This window comes from Aphis gossypii, chromosome 3, assembly GCF_020184175.1.
Source record: "Aphis gossypii isolate Hap1 chromosome 3, ASM2018417v2, whole genome shotgun sequence".
NCBI lineage: Eukaryota > Metazoa > Arthropoda > Insecta > Hemiptera > Aphididae > Aphis > Aphis gossypii.
This window is the reverse complement of record NC_065532.1, coordinates 26007155-26024016: the sequence shown is the minus strand read 5'-3', so window position 1 is coordinate 26024016 and position 16862 is coordinate 26007155. Positions and strand designations below refer to the sequence as shown.

At 28.6% G+C, this 16862-nt stretch overlaps 1 protein-coding gene and 1 long non-coding RNA gene across 4 annotated transcripts in view; one reads left to right on the top strand and one right to left on the bottom strand.

Moving 5' to 3' along the window:
- The window catches only part of LOC114131428 (lachesin-like), a 387860-nt gene that overhangs the window by 20015 nt on the left and 350983 nt on the right, over positions 1-16862 (bottom strand). The gene's annotated exons all lie outside the window — the stretch shown is intronic.
- LOC126550942 (uncharacterized) lies at positions 665-11530 on the top strand. Its single transcript, XR_007604988.1, has 6 exons — positions 665-800; positions 4140-4236; positions 4369-4502; positions 9841-9940; positions 11182-11306; positions 11392-11530. It is a non-coding gene; the product is annotated as an uncharacterized LOC126550942 (long non-coding RNA).

Sequence of the window (16862 nt, the reverse complement as noted above, 5' to 3'; positions counted from 1 at the left end):
TGTCTTCTCACAATCCTATAGAATAATTTAGATTTTGTTGAAATTAAAAATTCAAATTTTAGTTTAAATTGAAAAATAAATTATTTATCTATTTATATTAAATATAGGGTTTTTGTTTATTTGTTTTCAGAACTGTTAACCGAATGAGCAAATTCAAGAATACCTTATAAAATATACAAGCAAGATCATATAATATTTGATGTACGTATTTATTAATACAATAATAAAAAAACCTAAACGTATTCATAACCTGTTTGAATTTAAATAAAGATAAATCTCAGTTGAATTTGTCCTTTAAATCACAACATTGTCGTATAATATAAACCGTCATGTAGGGGCTAAATATGCGTTAAACTCATTTGTGTGTTCATTAATTTATTTCTTTATTTATTGTTAAATTAAATCATTATATTCATATTGTTTGCTACATAATATACTTTTACTAAAGCTGCGCAACTCAATTATTTTGTACATTCATTCCAATTAAAGCGCTGGCATATTATAATTATTTATTTAATGTCATTTCATTTAATTTTTTCAGATATCGTGCTTTGTTTCAGTTACATTGATATTACATTAAGCGTCAAACCACAATAATTAACAAATCTAAAATAAAAAAATATAATGCCTACAAATATTTTTACCGATAAAAACCTTAAAACTATGAAGAGTTGAGAATATTGGTATTATTTTTCCATATTCACGGGTCATCGTTTTACACATGTAAGTTTGGTAAAACCACTGCAGTGTGCAAGACACGTGGTATGGGATGGCCGTCTTCCGGCTGGCGTATAGATATGGTGAGTATATAGTGTGTGGTGTGTTCAACCACTGTGAACGGTAAATTGTTAACGTTTGATACGGAAAAAGTAATAATTTTTTTTTTTCTCTAGTAGTGTATACATTATACGGTGTTCACTAGGTCGCGATAATTGCAGCCAGCAATAATAATAATAAAATGTCGGAAAAAAAAACCGAACTTTCTTTTTTTTCAGAAATTTTCTTATAGCTTCCACCAACAACCCGGATTGTTATTTTCAGAAGCTCTAAATATATATACATTATACCTACACTCTCTCTGACTCAGTATTTCATACGCACGTGCACACACGCACACATACAAACACTAGCTGGGTCGAAATCTTTTCAACGGCGTAGGACTCGAGTTATCGAGAAAAGTTTTTGGGTAGTCATTGCATAGTAAGAAAAACGTGTAGTTAGCTCGAGTTTAAAAGCTCGTTCTTCTACCCCCTACTGGCCACAAAATGCTCGTTCGCGCCAGACCGTTCTAGCATCCCTGTATTCCACCACCCTATTGCTGAGTTTCTTGAAAGAATTTATTATATACTTAAATATTCAAGATATTACTATATTATTATTATTGCTGTTATGACTATCGCATGCAATATGAAGATGGGAGGGAGGAGGGTTGTACTGGCAAATTTAGTTTTTAGTAGTGACAAGGAAACTATACACTGCTGTCTGGGGGGCCGCATATTTTGATTTATTCGATCGCAGCGGTATCTGTAGCGTCCAATAGTCTGGTAAGTTATAATAATTAAATAACATAATGATGAATATTGGATGTAAGGAAGAGGGACCTAGGCGGTAAACTTAGTTGGCGAGCTGGTGTATAGAAAGAAAAGGAATGAAAACGAATTTCGTACAAAAAGATTTATTTAATATCTGTTGAATTATAATTTATAACAAATGTTTCAGTGTTTGAGGGTAACACACGGGTTGGTTACTTCGTCTGAAACATGTTTTAGTGCACCTATATAATATTGACAATAAAAAGAAAGAATTCTTTACCTAGTAAATTGTATAAGCAATATTTTGATTATAATAAGTATTAATAACTAATGATGAATTATTTAATTTATTAACATTGAAGTTATTAATCATTATATTATTATAGTTCATATATTTTAAATAAAATGAAAAATGACAATCATAAAATCTCGGACAGTAAATAGAGGGTGTATTCATGGTTCACATTTGAATTGAAATTGTATTAAATTAATTTTTTATTCACATTATTATGATTGGTATTTAAATATCTTAAAATGTCCGATGACGAGTGAGAAAGGTGTATATATTGATTATTATTTTATTTTTGAGAGTAATTTAAATAAAATGATTTACCTATTCGGGTCACCGAACTGTTTATGATGTTTTAGGAGACGCAAATGTAGGCAGGTCGAAAACTGTGAGCAGGTCTGTGGACGCGACCCTCTTCAAACCTTTGTTGGCCTGCAGGACGCCACTTTTATCATTTCTACTCCGGAACAATTTTGTATAGCATTATAGACCGGTGCCGTTTCTTACTCGTGTATACATGAAATATATTATACTTTATACCTACGTATATATATATATTTATATATATTATATTGTTTGGTGCCTACTAGATGCTATATACTATATTATCATATACGTCTGGTACGTAATTGCGTGTGGTTTCGGAAGCGGTTGAGGCTCTTGCGCCATAGCTCACTGATAATGTGTATTGGATGACTTTGAATCTGGGTACGCCGTTAATGAATTTATGTTTTCTCGAGAAGAAATTTAGAATTCCTATTTCGGGAAGAGGGTGTCATACCGGGTAGTAGTAGGTGCTCGCGAACTCCTCACCGCGTTAAACGGATTACGAAATGACGTCGCCCACCTCCAGTCCGTCCTATCGCCGAAACAGCACCATCAGACGCTTCCGTCGAGTGGATATATAGTGTCATCGCGCGTGCGACGACGTCGACGCACCACTGCACCGCCTCTGTCCGTCCCACTACGTTATATGCGCGCACGTTCATGCGTCATTAACAGCTTAAAAGCTTTTTTGGATTCGCCCCGATGTTTACCATTCACCACCGTCAAAATGGAATTTTAAGACCGGAAAAACAGCTCTTACGGCCAACTCGGGCGGAAACGACATTGACAAGTGCTCATAATTTATATTTTCGCCGCGTGTTAATCATAATATTTCGCTGGCGCAACGTTTAGACAGACTACGAGCGCTGCCGCCGCCGCAGACACCATCTTAACCCCTCCCTCTACTCTTTCATCCACCACTCCATCACAGCGACCATCTCCTTATTCTCTATAACCAGATAAAAAACTAAAATCGTTTAATGAGAGATTTGCGTACTGTAGTAAGTGCTCGCACACGGCAGAAACGTTTTATTCTACGTATATTATTGTGTTTATAATAAATTATACATATTTTTAACGTGTTTATGCATGTTAATATAGTCGTAGCAAATAATTACGATAAAATGCACAGATTTACCGCACTACTAGCAGATAATTGACTTATTTGACGTTTCGTATTAAAACTTGGTATACCACACTTAATACAATGCATTATTTAAGTTTTGTTTTTTGAAAAAAATTGTTATTTAAGCATAATTAATGTCACATTAGTTATATACATTGTGTGTTATATTTCGACCCCGAGAGAAGTAAGCCGTTTCACACATATAGACTGACGGTTTTCCCCACTATGCGGCAGTAGGTGGCATAACGTACTACAATATGTCAAATAGGCGGTCGTGCCACCAGCTACCACAGCAATTTTCTTCACTTGGAGTGTGATGATTGCACAAGAAATATTTACACATTTGTTGTGTTGTTCAATAAAATCCTTTATTTCTGGGTCTAGTTCGGGAAATTCTACGTCTAGATAAATAATGTTTTTGGACCGCATGAGTAAGTGTAGGTGGTATCGTCTAACTGTTACTGCTGAAACCGTTCTGGAGAAAAAAATAATTACGATTTGTTTGATACCTAGAGATCAGAATGCTTCAGACCATGTTGAAAATTTCAGTTCCTTCGTTGTATCCAAAGAAAGTTAATAAAAATACACTGTACACCGCTCTACTGAGCAATTATATAGTTTAGAAAGTTTACGAGTATTGAAAAGTTATATCAGTTTTCCCATTGATAAAATCGAGGTTCAGTTTTTTTCGTTATCCTTATATTACACTAGAATTTCTTTACAGAACTTTTTGTTTTCCGTTACTTTTTGGTTCACAGTTTTCACTTTATTGCATTCCATCATTGCTGTATAAAAGCTCTGTGCTTTGTTTGGTGATGTACAACTGGTCATCGTTAATGATTAACCAAACGTTTAAAATTTTCAGATCCTTATATTCCCGATTGATTAAGTTTAAATCAAACTTCTAAATAGTTATTTGCAATAATAAGCCATCGATGTCAGAATCCAACGAAACAAAAGTAGTAAGTCACGCGCTTTACTGCTATAAAAAGCAAACTTTTGTGTTATTATTATTATTTATCTATAGAAATCTTAAGTGGTCGGAAAGTCATATATGTATATAGATTTATAATAATCTTCTTTTGCACAACTAGGATAAAATAAAATAGAACTTTCGTCCTCCAACAAAATTATAAGCTATACGATGTGTATATTTCAAATGTTTTAAGAAGAAACGAAGAAAAAAATTCATGACATTAAAAGTTACTAGCAGACTTAGCACTATGATGTAAGTATAAAGTTGATTTTGTTAACAAAAATATTTATATATTTTATAATAAAACGAACAAAAAATATAAATTCTCTTAATAGTCTATATTATAATTCATATTTTTATTTTAAATAATAATAATATAAGAAAAGCGCATTAATTATTAATATTAAATATACATAATATGAGTATACATTGTAAAGCAAATAGTATATATTATATATTATTGTAGAACACAATATAATTAAATATTATATTAATGATGGTAAAATTATTTTATTTTTTTAAATTAAAATTTTATGATACAATGACTTTTGATATACTGTTTTAAAGACAATATTTTTTTTGTTTATATTATAATATAATACTTTTAGTAAATATTAGGGGTTTTTTTTTTTGAATGATAAAAAAACACTATTAATATGATATGAATGGTTACGGAATGTTGCAAACTCCATTTCGTATTATAATGTTGTTAGCAAAAATTAAACATAATTATTGAATAGTATATTTAAGTTTTAATTGAAAACCAAATTTAACGAGCACCGTTGCATACTACATCCTGTGTGTGGTATGTGCATTATTAATATAATAATACGTTCGCAACCGTTATAATACGGATACTGCCTATTAGTACGGACGCCAAGGCGGCAAGGCAGTATAGTTAGTAAGTACACACATATGGTACAAGTAATATTTCGTTTAGCATAACAGCCGAGCACCCTTAATATTAACGATCCACTGTTTCGACTTGGTCTTACGTACTTTAGTGGTGTGATGACTGCGACGTTAGTCTACGAAATCGTTTTTCTTTCTATGATAATGAAAGCTGAACTCTAAATTCTCTTTTGCTCTCATTATTTTTGTCGTTTCTTTTTCTCTCCATAGCTTTTTGTACTCACCAACTACACCCCAGGACAATTTTTTTTTATTTTACTCTTTTCTCTCAATGACTACCAAAGATGTCTTTGGGAAACATAAACACAATTTTATACTGTCTTGTAGATGTTTTTTATGCCCACATATTTTTTATCTATATATCCGTTTGAGAAGGTTTTTTCTCCTCGCTTGCATCCGTGTTCTTTCGCATGACCTCGAGATCGTATTAACAAGTTCTTTTGTGTGAATTGGAAAACTTTTTTTTTCTTCTAGTTGTGGTTAGTTTTTAGAATCCATTAAAAAAAAACAAGCGGTTTTTTTCCACTAAGAAAAGGCAGAGTGGTATTACGGGTTTCCCTCGTAAACAGGATTAATAGTTTTGACCTAAATGGTATTATAAGACCACATCGAACAATTCTATCAGCCACCTTGTAACATATATTTTCGGGATTACGTGCGTAATACGATGTCACTAAAGCATGGACGTTTTTCAGAGGCAGTCGAACGGAAGTTCTATAATTCAATTGTTATATGTTGCACGCGGAGGGTTAATACTCGTGGATTTTAATTTAATGTAATGCTAACACGACTAAAATATATTTTAATCGTTCAAACACATAGAGGTATATACTATCTACATAGACCATATTGATCCATATTATTTATAAATATATAATGTTTAAAAAAATAACAACACTTATTGTGATGTATTAATGTCTAACTAGGCAAAAAGTGGTATCGTTTGAGCCTACTTTCTATCTTGAATCCGAACTTATTAATGTCGAAAAACCATTTTTTATTTTTCTATGCATACGAGCATTTGTGATCGAGAATATTCGTGAATTATCCGTTATCAATATTAGACACTCATAACTTACTATAAGTGTTCAGATTATACACAAATATTATAATGCGTGTTGTCATATGGCGTGTATGCTAATACACATACACAATTCTCATATGTAAGAATATAGAATTAATTGTGTAATGCGCTCGTTGACACGAAACATTGTATTGACGAACAATGTTTATCGGTCGTTTAAATATTGTAGCAGGTGATTTTTTTTTTTATAATAGATGTTCTAAACAATATTTTTTTTTGCGTTAATATTATCGTCTTATATTTTTACAACCGTATAATTTGACTTCAATGTTTATAATGAAATTAAAATGCCTGGTTTTTAGTGGAGTTGAACTTTTGACCCTCTTCTCGCTTGCATTTTAGGGGTTGAAACTTTATTTTTTATCTTAAACCGGAACTCGTTAACCACCGAACAGACGAAGTTTGTGCTGTGGCATCAAATTTCACAAAAAATATTGTAAATAACGGCATAATTAAATAGAAAATAAGAATTTTACAAGCTAAAAATTGTCTTTTTAGATGTTTGCAAACTGGTAGTAGTTGAAAAAACTTTAGACTTTATGTGAAATCAAAATACGGTTTACACTGCGATTGCTATTGCTAGCTATATTTTATTGTTTTAAATTGTTTATTTTTTGATAAATTAATTTATTAACACTTGAAGATGATATATAATTTGCATTATAATATATTGTAGTCATTTGAATACATAAAAAATATTTTGCGTAGATGTTAAGTGTAAATAAAAGTGAATCAGAAAGAGTTTCTTTTATATTTTACACGTTTGCTACTAACCAAACTTATCTATTTCAATTTGTAATCCTAATCTTTTATTTTATTCTTGTTTTTATGATTTTCTTTACATTTTATTTAAAATCAATGAAAAATTGTACTTTATCATACCTTTATAATTTAAAAAAATTACAAGTAAAATAACTTATTGTTGACTTTTTTCGATCAAAATCATTTTCAGTGCTTCAAGAGTTGAGATATTGTCAAATTCGTGAGATTTATTTATTGGAATATACGTATATTTTATTTGTAACTGAAGTAAATGATTTAAAATACTGTGTTTATAATAATTTTTATTTGAAAATGATATCTACAGAACTGGTAAATATGATTACAAATTAAATCATAATACACCACGCATATAGTTCAATTTTCAAATATTACTTAATTATTAAATTGTACTATATATTATATTATGCTTTCAAGTTCTAAAAAAATAATGGATTTAGAAATATACTTATATTTGAGGATTAGGTACACTTTTTGAAGGTATCATAATATGTCACACATTTTGAATGCATTAATTATTATACATAAAACATTTATAATCAGCAAAGCCCTCATTTGTATTACTATGCAGATTATTACTGGGTTCTAAAAGTTTATGCTGTGGTTAACTTTGAAATTAATGTTTCTTTCGTTGTTCTAACAGTTTTAGGTTTAAAATTGTATATTTTTGGTCATTATTCGTTTAAAAATGAGGATAAACCTTTTAGTTGAGTAATATGATCGTTGTTTCTATTAGAGTTTGTTTCTTTTATTATATTCATTACTGCTTATTTTTTAAATTCTATTCAAGTACATTAGTTTAATTTTATCCTTCATTAAACTTCGATACAACTATTTTGTTCATTATAAATATTAATAACTAGTTTTTTTTTTACCTATTGCTGTATTATTTTTATAAGTAAAGTATAAAATTGTTGTTAATATATTTTCACTAGTTCATAATAGTCTACTATTGTTCACCAAGTTAAAATAAAGCCGTGTGCTTGAGTTTCATTAAATTTAATAATTCTTATATTATGTTCTATTTCATAAAAGTTAACTATTTTTTGTCACTAATCTTCAAATCATAGACGTACTGTCATTTTTTAATTTTAATTTTCCCCAACTTAAAACTGGATGCTATTAATAATTGTAAATGTTCAATTTTTGATACCAGAAAAACTTTTACGTATTTTCACTTAGATACGTAGTCACACTAATTATATGACAGTCACGAAAATTGTAAAATGAAAGACAGTTCAAGAGACACGAAATACAATAGCATTTTAATTTAACTTTGACATGGCGCTGTATCCTTTTAGTACTCAACCGAGCATGTTAACTTATTACTATTTCGCTTAATATTTATTTATTCAATGCTGTCACTAGTATTTGTACAATCTTAATAATCATAAAAATTTTAATTCCACATTAATTTATAAACAGTATTCACTGGGTTTTAATAAATAATAAATAACCAACAAAACGTGGATTACACACGTACAATTTTACCATTTTGATCTTAATCGACGAAAATCACCAAGAAGATATGCATTGTGACACTGATATTTATATTATATATAAATCATATGTACATAATATGTATTAAATATACATACTATTTGTAACATTTGTATATATTATGTATAGGGATTGTTTGGCCTGGTATGACTAATTTAGACATATGACGATAAAACAGATCCATATTTATGACTTCTCTTCATATATTTTACGAAAAACTTACTAATTAATTAGCATTATTTTGGCCACTGACATATACTTTGATCGACCGCTCATAAGTTTGTAAACTTGAGTACATCAGTCCTCGTCACTTTTTTATAGCCTACTGAACAAAGCTTCCCGACTACATGACAAACTCTAGTCATCGCTTTTAACTCACTAGCTTTTATGCCTTATTTAAAAACTTATCAAGTTACAAAACTGCATCAAGTAGGCGTTTCTACTATAATCACTAATATAATATGTGTATTGAATATGGGCAATAATATGAATCTCGATATGCATGCGATAGAAGTAGTAAATATTGAAATTAGTTCTTATCTTCAAAGATTGTTGTGATTGGAAATTTTAAAATTAAAAATTTGCAGAATACGTAATTATTCTAACCTGTATTACAGTGATCTTACAAAAAACTAGTAATTGAAGATTCACATTTGTTTAAATAAATTAGCTTTAAAGAAGTTTATGTAAATATTTATTTTAACTTGAAATACAAACAGATCATAATTTAGTAGATTGAATTGCAATTAAATATTGAATCACGGTTGACTTGACTTTGTCATTTAATTTTGTTGACTGTTTCTGAACCGTTTGTTTATAAATATTAGGTTGATTACTTAACCTCAGAAAAATCTCTCATGCTTGTCAGAGTATTTGTGTCCATCACTACCGCCAAAAAAGTCTTTTATTTCACAATAATTTAATAATTTAATAAAAGCTTTTGGAATATATAGATATATTCACTTTTTATTTTGAAAAGTTTCCAGATTTATAAAATACATTTGCACCTAATATACTGATTTAATTTCAATACACAGAATTTTGAAAAAAAATATTTTTAAATAATTACTAAACTCACTGTAGTCTGTATTTACATATATGTTGATTTTTTCTACCTATATACTACAGAATCTTTGACAGAAACTATGTTTAACTAAAAAACTATTTTTTATACGTTCCTTTAAACAAGTTATATTAAAACGTTTTGATAAAAGTTTACAAGTTTAATCTATTTTTTTTTTTGCTTTTATGCGGATTACATTACATTCCAAAGAACAGTTAAATTAAATACATTAAATGTTTTGCGAAATGCAGGTATTCAATTTGGGTAGCTGAATTTGTTCATATTATACCATCAAATTTTCTTTTACCATATCGTGAAAGGACAGTCAAAAGAAATACTTAACAAGTTTGGGTAAGTTATGTTTATATTATAATTTTCTTAAATTAATAAACGTCTTAATTGTTTTCAGTGTACGATATATTGTTAATAATATATTATATTTCAACAATTTATAATGGAACCTATTTATATTATCAATTCGTATTCTGCCTTATAAAATTTACCGATGTAGTAGGTGTAATAATTAAAATTTCAATCATCCTTATTAAATTAGTTGACAGTTTTCTTTTTAGGTATTAATATCGTATTTGCTTAGTATAACTAACCACCAGTCTTATAAACTTAAGATTTGATATTAATTATAATCCAATAAACCATAGTATAATAATAATAATATAGCTGATAGCTAAAAATCATTTTTAAATTATCTATTTTTTCATCAGTATACGCTTAGTTTTAAATATAAAAAAAATAACTCATTAAAAAAAAAAAAAATCTTCTAAAAATGTCTTGACAGAACATTCAAAAGAAAAGATAAAGAGTACTTGTTTTACTCGAAAGTGTTACCTATAACTAAAAATATAACCATATTATTTTAAGTTGTAACTGCAGATGAATAAATACGTGTTTTTATATATTATATTTATCGTAAAGATAAATACTTTGTAGTTTTGAGACCTTAACAGTATCATCTGTTTTTAATTATTAAGAAATGTATTATTGGCGTTTTACTTATGTTCATAAATTGGAGTAGATACCAATATAATGTACCTACAACTTAATATGACGTCCAGTCAAATTTGAATTTCTAGTATGGTAAACTTACAGCTAGACTCTCTATCCTACAAAAAATTTTGTTTAATGATCCTGAATTTAAGTGATATCAAGTCATAATTTAACATTCATATTCATTATTTTTTATCGGTCCCTACCAATCTGAATAAATTATGCCATTAATATGTCATTTTGCCATGCATTCAAAAATATGAAAAACAAACTTATAAATGATAAAATATAGTATAATATAATACTGTTATTAGAGTTCTTCGTTGTTTTCTTTTTTTCTTGTTTTGAATATTTAACATTTTTCATTTATAAAATTTGCTCTTCGTGTATGTGTTCCTGAAATTTATATCATGAGAGAATATTTTATTTTTATTAAAGCTATGCTTAAGGCTTGAATGGCCAATGGACGACATAATAACTTATAAATATTTACAAATAATGTGGTTTACATTTGGTGCATAAAATACCCATATTATACTTTTATAAAATAGGTAATGTATTAAAATTATATTTTTATATTATTTTAGGAGGTTTGCTCTTAATGAGAAATCAAGTGTTGACATTACATGTGTCTGGGTTGAGATATAGGGTCATACTCGTTACTTTCCTCTCCTTTACATACATTTGATTTTTGGTGATAATGTGTTTTACAGTGAGTAACTTTTAGCTAGAGAAAAACTTTGAGATGTCCAAGCTACATGTGCTGACGATTTTCATCAAGTCTGTTCATTTTTCAGTTACATTGTGGTTTGCTTTAACGATTTTAGTATTTAATCTTGAGACGACGGAAATCATTGGTATACATACTAAAGCAACGACGGAGGTATCATCAATTTTGATATAAAAGTTGTCAACGACGTTGTCGGTACATAACAGTAAAACATAATTCATCACTGGAAAAGCTCTACTGCTGCTGCTGTATACATCTGGCCGAGAAAACACGCGGCTTGAAAACAAATTATCATGTTCTTAGGATTCGAAGGAAATATATTATTAAAAAAAAATAAAGTACAAATTATTATAGTCTCTTATTACGTTACCCGACTGAAGTGGCACGATACAATTCCATCGAATAAAATATTAATGTGAAAGAAAATAAAATATAACTAGCGTGTCTTGAATAATTAACGATTCTAAAAATTTGCAGTAATCTAGAGATATTCATTTAAAAATAAATCATCTCATCGTGAAATTAGACGGGGAAATATAAACGCAAAGTTGTGTTAATTTCCTCAATAATAACAGCAGTACTAATCGACGAAACGAACACTGGTGCAGTTCTACCAAAGTTAAATATCGTAATTTATGATATCGTATGTATTGTCAAAATGTCATAATAAGCTTGAATGAATTAATAATCTACGCGTGCAATAAGGAATATATTGTTTAGCGCGCGAGCCGGTCCTCTTTGGTTTGCTTTCGGACTACATTTGCAATGGATAGGTATATAGCATATAATATGCATAAAATAATAACATGATAACCAAACACCAAAGGCGTATTGTTACATCGTTGTATTATGTTGACCACGACAGCCGCGTTATCAGTAAAACCAAACTGATCTGTGATAGATCGGACACCTCTGTTAGTTGTGCAGTTTAATTAACAGTAATACAGTAGTATATAGTGCAGTGAATGTGATAATATGGTGGGGACGAAGAACATTGATATATTTTTAAGATTCGTCTCCGTTAGCTATTCATGACTAATGCACTGGGTGATCCATTTAATTATGCGTTGCTCTATTCGTAATTGTATATAATATTTTTTTTATTTAAAATAATGTTTAAACAAAATATTTAACTATTTAGTTAATTACATGAGTGTAAATTACAATAATAATAATAAAAAAAAATAGATTATTCCGTAATTACGATGGATTGTTTCGTATATTTTCATTGCTTCGAATTCATGACACGAACAATAAACTAGATTAATTTGTACGATTTTCAACTTCTAAATCAAAAGTGGGGTTTACTTGATTTCTCTAAAAATAATTTATATGCATAGATAAATGCAAGTCGTATAAATGCTCAAAAACAGTGGTCTGGTTCATAGTGAAATATTATGTTATTAATTATAAATTATGTAAATAATAGTACCTATCAATTTATTATTTTGGTTTAAACATCACATCAAATTTTCTTTTGTTTAATTAAATTTCGTTACCCGAGAAACACACATTTAATTCAGCATAATATGTAACTAAGTGAAAAAAATGTATTCATAACTAAAAAGTTTTCTATATGTAGCATTTTTTGGTTTTCAATTGATATCTATTACTTTGGTATTGTTTTTTTTTATTAGTTTTATTTTGAATAAAACCTAATTATTGAAGAATACATGTATAACAAATTATTTTAATCTTAGATTTAAAGTAAAATATGATAATATTAGTTTAAAAGTAAAATATGATAATATTAGTTTAAATTTTGATTTTCTAAATAATTTGATATTTTTAGAAACCTACCATCTTTTGATTATAATTCCATACATTTTTAATATTATTATTAGTCTTATTATAATATTTTATTAAATATTAATTATTTATCCGTTAGTCGATGTGATGTATAAGCAATTTGGGTTTACCAATTTCGGCGTTTTCAGTGATATCTTCTTATGCTATTTATTTTAATGCTTCTAACGGTGGTGAATTTTCTGATTTAAAATAGCGTGACAACAAAATGCCTGTTTTGGTTATAAAACGGTTGAGTTTTAATAATAAATTAGAAATGACATTTCGACGTCAAATGAATCGTAATAAAGATTAATGACTTGACAAAAAGGTAACTAATACCTTTATTTTGTTGGTTTTGTCTACTAACAACAAAAAATAATAAATAAATTATATTATTCATTAAAAATAATTATGACTATTATTATTATTTTAAGAAAAACTAGTTGCATTCATAATACATTTGCTGGCGATTAGGTCAAGTGAGTGGGTATTATATAATACATAATTTATCCCGTATCGATTAAATTTCCACTGTTGTGGTTGTAACATAATATTGTGGTATTAGATTTTACTACATTTTATCGAAAAAACAACAATACTATTGTTTAATACTTATAAATAATAATATTTTTTATTTATAGTACAGTTGCATAGGCTTTTTTTTAAATTAATTTTCAAACCCCTTGATGAAAACAGCGATTGGACACCATATTTTGATTTCAATTGGTATGCGATTAGCGTATTGATTTTTCATTCATTTGATTTATTTTGTTTTGATTTTTATTTTACATCACATAATAATAAAATATATACCAATTAACTTAATGCGATATTATACGTATGATATTCTTGTATTTTTGAAGGATTCGAGAAATGGGTAGTTTCCGTTTTAAGTGAATAACAGTATTGAAGTATACATATATTTAAAACAGTAAACAAAAACCAGTAATATATTTATGTCGGATTTTTAAATATATAATAAAACAAAAAATAAAACACTATTCTTTACGATAAAAATGTATTTAAATAAAAAGCATCGTTTAACAGATTATTACAACAAATTAAATATAATTAAGTAAACCGAGAGAAACAATGTTTGATAACCTTTGAAAATACACCATGTTCGTGTTGATTGAATGAAATGAACCTTCTACTGATTCAGTAATTTTTTTTTCTGTATCAAATAGCTTAATATCCCAAGTTTTTTTAATATACTAGTAGATTTCGTTTTTTAACATTAGTTGTGTACGTATACGTTTTATATAAATTAATGACCCTGTTTGATATCCACAAACATCCATGCTCGGATCTAAAATAAAATGTACACTCGAATGCGCTGTGATTAAAATATAAAATTATCTGTTTTGTATTCTATCGTTTTTTTCCTTTTATGACTATTCGCATTTTTTTTTAGCGTGTGTCCAATTTATCTTCCGGGTGTACTTTGTATCTGATAGTTATCTGTTGTACAATGGAGTGTGTTTTCTACATCTATCCGTTTGACCTTTGTAAGCCATGGGAGGCCATTAAGATCATACAAAATCTATAAGATATCTCAGATTGCTGGAGAACAAATGAGGAAAACATCGAACAGTGCCGCTTCAGTGCCACGGTCCGAATTCAAAGGCATCGTTGACGTTGTTTATACATCTCAAAAGGATTTAAAATCTCATTCTACATCCAATCTAACTGACTACACAAATACTTCACAAACAATATAATATTATTAGAGATTTTAAGAAAACACACACACTAACACCAATATTGCATGTAACAAGAAATGTTATACGTTACATTGTTCTATATCAAATTATTACTCTAGCAATTTCTCAAGTATAGTAATCATTAAACCGATAAATGGTTACATTTTTATACAGTAAATAATTAAATATTGTAATTTATAATAAATTATAACATTTAATTTTCCCGTAATTTACGACTAGAGTTAAAACAATACAAACTGTAGTTATAATAAAAGATCATTCAAAGAAAATATAATTAATTTCTTATGTTCATAATAGGTATTTAAGAATATAGTTCTTAATTTATGGTTACATAGAAATTATGTTCATATTTTAGGTTATATCTCTATTTGTATTTTTGTATTACATCATTTTCTTCTCATTATTAAAATCAATATTTTTGTACATAATTAATATGCAGTGATTCAGCAATTATACTTGCCCTCAATTCAGGGTTTTAGAATATTTAAGTATACACGACTATATTTTCAATAATTTAGATTTTTATAACTACAGATCACGAAATGTGATCGTATATTTGTTATTGGTTTATTATAATAACAATTTTAAATAATGTAATTTTCTATTAAGTATACATGTCAAAATTCAATTTTTGTTGTTAATATTTTATTAATTACATAGTAGCTTAATATTTAAGAGGACGTCTTACCCGAATGTGTTGCCTGCCTCTGTCTTACTATCGTACATCATAGAAAATTAGTGTTCATCAGAAATCATTTTATGCTGTTATTAGAGTCAATTTACCGGCTTTTATCAATCTTAAAAGTAAGAATATTATCTAAGACACTATAGGCCTTAATTGAAAATTACATTTTAAAGAGGATTATCATCATTTTAAAGCTTATTTTATAATTTACATACCTAGCTATAACTCAGTTTAGAATTAAAATATCAATAAAAGTCTACGCACGATACTTTAGATAATATATTCTTATTTTTAAGATTGATAAATTGGCCCTAATATTACAGAAAACAGCATAAAATGGATTTTGCTGAACACAAATTTGTTATGAAGTATAATAATAAGACGGAGACAACACATGCGTGTACGCCGTACTTTCAACTGATGCTCACAATGACGTTTTGATTTTAATTTTAATATTTATAGTGTTTACGTTAATGTATAATGTAACAATATTTTAAATTTTGTTTTGGTTATGACGACAATATTTAAAAAAAATTAATTTTCTCCCCTGTTCAATAATTATGATAATAAAAACACAATTATCGTGTAGGTCAATGGTGATATAAAATATTGTCGTTTTGTTTATCGTATTCTGTAAAAATGATGCTGTATTCTTGATGGCATTCATATTGATTTGATGATTTTACACGCAAACCATAAACGAGCATAATGCATATTCCGTCGTGGTCGTGTATCGGTCGCAGTTATATTACCGTCATCGCGTACGTAATTTCCTGGACATGATAAATTCCAACGTCAGTAGAGAACGCGCACTTGAGTAAAAACAAAAAAAAAAAAAAAACAAAAAAACAAAAAAAAAAACAGAAAACATAAAGCTGTTACACAGCTCGAAGCGTCCGTCGACCTCGTCCGGTAAATATATATAATAATACAGCGCTCTCGAGAATTTCGGTCGAGACAAATGATGATGAGCGTGTGCCAAATGGCCCAAGAGCGTTTACCATTGTTCTTATACGTATGTGCGGATACTTTTTCTGTATATATATATATATATATATATATATATTATATACTTTTTTCCTTTCCACCTATTCACCCTATTGCCACTTCTCCTCCTCACCATAGAACCGTTGTAGACAGTCGTTGCAGCTATAACGTATCTTTTTTCTCACGTGCACGCGACCACCATAGCGCTTTCTTGTCAATATATTTTTCTCCTTCCACCACCGTTTCCGCACCATCCCTCTACGTGTATATACGGTGGGACGCATTACTCGCTAGATCACCGCTGAGACACGTTCTTTTTCTCTGAACGTTTTACCGTGACGAGGCGGTTTTCCC